General features: G+C 43.4%; 1 long non-coding RNA gene across 1 annotated transcript; it reads left to right on the top strand.

Annotated features, from left to right (window-relative positions):
* The first annotated feature begins 556 nt into the window (after positions 1 to 556).
* LOC113562384 lies at positions 557 to 5,871 on the top strand. The gene is made up of 2 exons (XR_003406888.1): positions 557 to 2,464; positions 2,662 to 5,871. It is a non-coding gene; the product is annotated as an uncharacterized LOC113562384 (long non-coding RNA).
* Positions 5,872 to 8,328: the final 2,457 nt, after the last annotated feature.

The following is an 8,328-nucleotide window of genomic DNA, read 5'->3' as shown; positions in this document are numbered from 1 at the left end:
AACGAGAACGTAACGAGCTAGAACCGAAAAGAAAAATATTTCGAGCGGCCCGGGAGAAGAGGGTGCATTTGCTTATATTTAGCGAAGAAGCTGCACAAGATAAGAGCGCGGCTGCACGAGCCGAGCGCCTCGAATGCAATCCTCGCAGCATTCGCATTGTTCCGTCCACGTGGAATATAATTTATGAGTTATGACGTCTCCCTTCTCTCGAGCCCATTGCTCTTCCCTCTGCTCATTTCTCTTTCATTCTCGTGCTTGTTCACGTAAATAAAGTAGTCAAATGAAACGAGTTTCGTGTCGGACATTGTCCCGCGACAGATCGCGTTAGCGGGAGCGGCTAATAAGTGCTCGACGGGAGCACCGAAATCGCCGCTGCGCGTGACAAGTTGGATGACGAGTGAGTCACGCGCTACGACGACAGTGTCGGATACGCGTAATTCCGTCGCGTATGACACGCGCGTACGAGCGTGCTGCGCGAGATGCAGCTCGCGCGCGGCACGTCGCGCCTCAAATCCGCGAGAAATTCCTGGGGTGTTACGTGAAATTCTCAACAGACGACGACTTTTGCGAGACGAGAACGCCGGCGACCGTGAAACCGTCGCGTCGACGACGTCAACGCATCGGGCGATATAATTGTCCATCGCGACGGTGCGATAAAACACGCGAAATGTTGTTTAACGCTCGGCGTATGCGTCAGTACGCGCGTGTGCATACGTATATGTGTGGATCCAGAAGAGCCTCGTGCCCGACAAACGTAATGTTTTCGCGTGAAATTGGCGCAATATCGCCGTTCAAGTTGACGTTAACAGCGCAAACACGCGACATTTCACGTACGTAATTCAGTACGTAGTTATTATATTTGCTGGAGTTCGCCGGCCATATTTATCGACGATTCAGTATTCTATTCTCGTTGTTGATTTTGCGTGGTTTCTCTCTAAGATCAATATCCAAAATCTAAACTTGTTCTAAAATCTAAAACTCTAAATTCTAAAACAAAGATCGCGTTATTTGAAAAATATCTCTCTTGGATTACCTAGCGATTATTATTTATTGATTTATTTTTTCGATTGATCGATGCGGCTGTTATTGGCTATTTCTCGCCGGTATGTTTCATTTCGGACGCATATTCCATAAACCATATTAACTACCTAATTGATTCGCAGTGAAATTGCGTAATTCCACTGACGTAATGACGCTGTCATCTTTAAAACGCGGTTGAGCCGCAAATTCGAGTCTCCATGCCAATGACGGCGATATTGCCACCCTACGGTCCGGTTAAAATAATCGAACGTGAGTTGAGAACCATCAACTATGTATTTTATTAATAATTGCGGAATGTCGCGAGCGTGCACGTCGTGACTCCACCGGTTGTTAAAGAGGCAAGAAGACCAGCAGAGAAGAGGCAAAGCAAGGGAAGAGCGAGAGAAAGACAAAGAGAGAGAAAGAGAGGAGGGGGCTGAGAGGGAGAGAGCTGTCACACTGTCCATCAAGAGGGATGTCGGGGGTGGCGAAGGAGTAATAATAGCGCCGATAATACACGACTCGGCTCTGAGGATCTGGACGTTCGGAATCGCCGACCAACGAGCGGGTGTCTTCGTCCTTCTTCATTTTACAGCGAACACTTTCCTCTCTTTCTCTCTTCTCAGGTTTTCTCTTTCTCTCTCTGTCTCCCTCTCTTTCTCTCTTTCTCCGACCGTCTCCTCGATCTCCGTTCCGTCTTTTCGCTCGCTCTCGTGCGTGCAACACGTCTGAGGTGGGTGGCCTCGGATTGAACGAACAATAGTACACGTGTAGTCGTCATGCCAAACTGTCGTGTTGCCTCAAACGAAACAACGAAATACGGTTCGATGCCTCCCGCTACCTCCTATTCGCTGTAAGCTGAAGATCATTATTTGCGATTAGTCTAATCAAATGAGGTGCCTCGCGGATTGAATGTCTGATGTGAATGTTTGTCGAGTCACGCGTGAGAAACTTTCATTCTCTCTTTAACACTTTTTTCTCACGAGATTTATACAACTATATGAAAATTATAAATTATCCGCAAATCGTACTCTAAGTTCATGTTCGCTTTCCTCGCTCATCTTTTCTTGCGTCACTATGTAACTGTGCAAGCACACGCGCGAACGATGATTTGCAAGTATCAGACAAATCAAATTGTCATGTTGCATTTGCGGAAACAACAGAGCCCGTCAGCTTCATGTGCATGTTCCTTTCTGTCTAGCTTGTTCTTCCAACTGTTCTTCGGACAGAAATTGTCTTGAAATTGGATCTTCTTCATTCAGGAGGAAAATGAATGTCTTATTATATAATATATCGTCATAATCTTTAGCTCAAGTTATGTGTCCGCTCCTTTTAGTGTATACAATAATTTTTAATAATCCATTTTCGTTAGATTGACAGAAGTGTATACAAAGAGACCTATACAATATCCATTCTCGTCATGAATGATTTTATCGAGCTCGTGGTGAGAATAAACAAAATAATTTAATAACAGAATATTTCACACATTAACACTCGATAAATTAATTTTATAGTTTAGTTATTCTAAAAATTAAATTCCTTTTTCACAACAAAAAATATTCAATAGAAGATATACATACATCTATGGAGGAATGAACAAAAACTTGCGGAAAGTAACATTTTAATCAAATGAATTTCCAGGATTCTCTACGAAGATGCTATAGTACGAATCCCTAATATTAGTTGCACAATGGTATTCATGGAGAATAAATTGGATCAATCAAAGTTCCAACGCAATGAAGAGCACCGCTAAGGTCATCGTATGGTGCCACATGCATATTCTTGTGAGACACAACGACGCCAGCAGAATGCAGAGGCGGCGAACCCTAGACGACGACGACGACAACGACGATGGGCGACGGCAACAACGAAGACAACGACGACGAAGACGACGACGACGATCACGACGACGATGAGGCGGTAGACGACGACGAAGACCACGTCGACGCCTCGTCCACGGCGACAGCGGCTGACGTCAAATATGCGAAGAGCCGAAGAACTCTCATGCACGGTTATGTAACCGCGCATGAAACTAATATATCAGAGTTGTCCGGCGTTTGTGGCAAACTTAGACCGCGCGTCTCGAGCCAAGCCCTCTCTTTCTCGCTTTATCTCGGCGTTTTGATACTTGATGAACAAGGAAGAGTTTGACAGTTCAACAGCACTTATTTGTGAACATAATATGTTGCACGTTCGTATACGTGACCAATTATCGTATTTACGGCGTCTTTCTTTGTGAGCTTAAATCGATTAAGCAACGGCGTGAGATCAAAGTGCACGCTGAATCCTGAATGTAATTTAAAGAATAAGTTATACTTCATATTTTGAACTATCTTGAACATATTAATCATCTCGTCTAGGCTTATTGAATCGTTCAAAAGTTACTTGTACATATCAGAAATGTAGTTTCTACTTAAGTGCATCAGCGCGTAGAATTATGGTCGCCAGGCGCAACGAAGAATTGCACGAGACATCAATAAATAAGACCTCTTCTCTCGCCGGCGATTTTGACAGAAGCCCGGGGAGAAGAAGAATTTTTTCCCGCTCAGACCGACGAAAAAGAGCGAGCATCTGTTGCCCCCCCAAAAAGTCTTGGTCGCTCCAGACGTGGTTCTCCTCCCTCGACGTGCCATTCCTGTACTTTTTCGTTCTTCCGCCCCGAGCCAGCCAATATTGTTCGCACGAAACGATGCGTCCGCCGTTCTTTTTCTACGGCGACCGGGGTAAGATGTTTAGTCTGACCGAGCAGCGGGTTCGCGAGACTTTGCGGAGTCAAAAAAGAAGAGAAAAGCATAGAATGAAAAAAAGAACAGGTACATTGCTCATCTAAACGGAAATACAGTTTCTTTGATGAAGATAACAATAAAATTGCAATTCCGAAAATGCGATTTACTTGACAACTTGATTTTGCTAAAGAATATTAATTGTGGGACATTTGAGGAAGAAAGATCTAGTTTATCAAGCAGAAACATATTAACGCAGCAATACAAACAACAGTAAAATACTAAATGTATATCCGCAGAGTATCAAGTGTAAACCTAACTGGATACTTAGCTGTTATATTAGACCTAAGAACCCGCGACGGAAAACTTTATGTAGCCGCTAACAGGCTACGTAACGCGGCAGCCTTGCGCATTACATAACTCAATATTGTCCGCGAGGCGTTTGCGTATTGCAGATAGCAAGCGCAGCTCGTAATGTCTCCCGTGACAACTTCCGCGCGTATATTTCGAACGGGAGAGACCGCTTTAGCTGAGCGTGCTGCAACACGCCGACGAATTCAGAGAAGCATACTGTCGTCGCGTGCGGCTAGATTGGCTCTCCTTTCTCGATTTTAGGGTGTGCCCGATGAGGTTGCCAATGCATGGCTGTCGCATAGAACGCGCTTTCTCGCAACGTGCACGCGCGCTCGAAGTTGTGCGTGCGCGTGTCACTTCCATTGTCAGCGAGACGCACGCGTGTCATAGGCGTGTGACATATTACGTGCGCAAGATTTACCGACGACACCCACACGGCAGATGAGTCGCATGATACAACCGTCAGAGATTCCGCCGCGTTTCCGGCTCGCGTCTGCGCGAGGAGCGAGAAGGGAGGGAAAGGACGATGAATCCTTGTAATTAAGAAAGAAGTTACTTGCAAATTAGTTTCTGCGATTTTCTCTTTTTCAGAGAATTTCAAGCAAATGTCCAAAAAGTGACCGAAAAGATCTAGTAAGCGGCAGCAATTAGTATCTTTAATAATTAAAATAATAATAATTTTTAATAATTTAATAATTTGTCCCTTTGAGAATCGTATTATACGATATACTGATTGACTCTTCGCACTGAAAGGAATCCATGACTGAGAATAGAGAAACCTCGGCACAGGTGCTTTGGCAAGTGGACAATTAAACGAGCATGTGTAATTGCGCTATGAGTGAAACGCACAAGAGGCGCGACTTCACGCACTTACTTGCGAAGAGTGTCGGGTCGCGTCGCGTCACGTCACGTCGCATCGGCCACTTTGTGAACACAATGGTCCGAGATGCAATGCAATTAACGTGGCATACGGCGGTGCAACGCGGGGAATCGTCAAAATTAGTAAACAGCGACGAATTCACCCACACATGGCAGACGCGCTCAGCCGCGCGGAGCGCGCCGTCTCGAAATAGATTACGTTAAATGGATCGTGGCCGCTTGGACAATGAGAGTGTGAAGTCAATTAACTCCGTTAACATTGCTGCTTGAACACCTGAAAGTGACGATACCGATTGCATTCGACGGCGGAATCAACGCATATTGAGCAAATATGTACCTTCTAATAAGTGTACTATAAATATATTCATATATGTCATATCGCATATATAAATAATATATATTTCACATATAAAAAGATATATATGCAATATGATATGATGCATATTAAACGTATTACAAATTATTGTTAATTATAATTATTGTACTTTGAATATTGAATATTGTATGTAATGATTTCATAAACTTCTTCCTTTCTCTCTTGTTTTTTTCTGCTATTAATAGATATCAACAGATTATCCGCTGAAGGAAGAAAGATTTAACGACACACTGAAGCTAATAGCGAAGATCAGTGTTGCAATATTGGCGAGACGTTTAGCGTAATTACTGGCTCATCAGCGTAATCATGTATTAGCAGACTGCCGCGTGAATATGTTAACGCGGTGAATACAAAAATACCCGTTATATAATACGTTTCGTCGTAAAAGAAGACACCGCGTTCAAGATGAGACAAGAAATTATGCAGATTCTTTCGTTTAAATGGAGGAACGTTATATCATGATTAAATTTCGGCTAATCTGTAAAATTATGAATAAAACTGGTACGCTTGAAAATGGAACCGTTCACCGTTCTGCTTTTTTTAACACTGTCATTTTGTCAGATCGGCATGGTTACGGGCGGCATTTAAAATCCGATTTGTCGAGCAACAAATCAGCTCAGGCATTAACCTGGAACCTCGCGCATCGTTTACGGCGGCCCTAAACCACTGCCGATGCCTTTCCTGATGCCGATTCGAGTTAATCGTCGATCGGGACCGACCGACGGGCCATGCGAAATATGAGAAATACGCGTGCAAATAACGAGTCACGGATCATCGGCGATTGTTACAGCCAGACGCTCGCGGACCTGCATCGTACTGGGAGTAGCACTGTGTTACATAAAAATCGAACCGCGAAACCTGTTTCCAACGGGGCTGCACAAGAGCGGGATCAGAAAAATGTCCCCGGGAACGCGACTCGCGCTGGAAATCGACGGCCGCTAGAGAAGTTGACAAATGCGCGTTAAAATCACGATCTCGCGCACGTTGTAATTACGAGATATAAGGAAACTTACGGAACGGCCGTCCGTAATGACATTATAATCGCCGCGGTGTGGATTTTCGACCCCAGCATCGATGGGTTAAGTACGGGCTCCACCGCGCTCAATGATACACATTAAACCGGGCATCGTCTAGACGCCAGTTTGTCAGAGAAGAAACAGTTGTCACGTCGAATGCACGTTAAATACATTTACGTTATTAAGTTGGTCGGTGTCCAACGGCGAATAAACGAGCGAGCGTGCTATTATCTCGCGTAGCGCGCTATCTCGCCGCACTGAGAGACGTCTTAAATGTCTCAATCTCCGCTTTTTCTCCGCAGCGTCGACGTAAGAACGTTGGCGTTCGCTTTAACGTGATCGGACGATAAATTATCATATAAAACGCGTAAAAGTAGAACAGACTGGCTATTATATTGGTCTAATAATTAGCAAGAACTGTCACGCGACTAACGGCGTGGAATTGACGGTAAGAACATTAGTTTTCCATACTTATTATGTTATTAATCGGAGAACAGTATAGACATTTTTACGGCACAATAAATGCATTTTTATGTAACACTGTCCTGATAGTAAATCAAGGACATTTTTTCGTTTGAGAACATGTAACGTACGTTACATGTCCTGCTAGAAATCAGGTGACTGCGGGGTAGTGCAAATGAAAATTATTTTCCTGTTATAAAATCTCTATGTAAGAACGCAATAATGTAAACGCAATTGTTATTGCAAAAAGCAAGATATTTCTCTATTTTTTAATTCTTTCTCATGAGAGCATTCTTTTCTTTCTTACAGATAATTGAAGATTAATTACAAGAATTTAGATATTAATGAGCAGTATTTAATGTCGTTATTATTTTATTGAGGCAATGTGATGGAGCAATTACTTGATCATGGCAAATTATATTTGTGCGTTATTAAATAGTAAATTGGCAAGTCGGATTGCAAATACCGCGTGCAATGTATTCGCTCGATCATGTCACGTGACGTTGACAAATATCGCTTTTCGTCTTATATTTTATTTCAACACCGCATGCTCTTTTTGTTACTTTGGTCTTCCTACGTAGCCACATGGTAGCCACGCTGTTAAAGCATCGTTTAAAGAATTGCCTTTCAAACATTGATTTTTGGCACAATAAACACGATTTATGTGGCACGCTGCGCCTTGATGTATCACACGTTGCAAACCGGCGCGATCCTTTCGTTCGTTTTCTCATTTGATTTATGACCGTCTCTTATACGCACTCGTAAACGTTACTCGCGGTGGTATCGCGCTTGCGACTTCGCGAACCAATTAACGCCGTATTGAGTGCAAAAAGTGCAAACGATGGCGAACGACAACGATCGTGCCCTGGAACTGAAGAAGGGTCCCTTAAACTTTTCCATGCATAATATAAATAACTATGTACGTAACATATAAAATTGCATTGGAAGCGCTTATTTGTGATTAAAGCTTATTTGTGACATGCAAAAAATGCATTAAGGTCCATTCTCTAAAAATTTATTTACTCAATGAATGAATTGTTAACGGTGCGCTGTTTTCACTGCTTGGGGACGTTGTAAATCTTTAAAGTGCAGACTGCATAAAGCAGGAACAGCAGGTAGTTTTCATTTTGAATAGCTGGCCATATTTGAACAAGATGATGCGCGTCTTTTTATATCCGTGTTCATCAAGACAACGAGAGCTTACATGGGGATTGACACTGTCTGTTGGCGCTTTTTGGTAACACCTAGACATGCTGGTGACTCGAGCGAGGGCGTGCTGACGTGAGACGCCATGACGCTGAGTGCGTTCCAAAAATACGACGGCACTTTGGCACAGTATACTGCGCCCAGTGAGTTTAGCGGTTGTTTACATCGATAAAGAAGCTGTTGCGAGTGCCATTTCGCGCCATTAGTGATCTTCTACGTTGTCCATAACTCTAACGGAATCTCTGAACCTGTTTACTGCTTCGGTTAGTTCATCTCCAGTGCATTCAATCAT

The sequence above is a fragment of the Ooceraea biroi genome, chromosome 1 (assembly GCF_003672135.1).
Source record: "Ooceraea biroi isolate clonal line C1 chromosome 1, Obir_v5.4, whole genome shotgun sequence".
Classification (NCBI taxonomy): Eukaryota; Metazoa; Arthropoda; class Insecta; order Hymenoptera; family Formicidae; genus Ooceraea; species Ooceraea biroi.
This window is presented reverse-complemented; position numbering and strand designations above follow the sequence as displayed.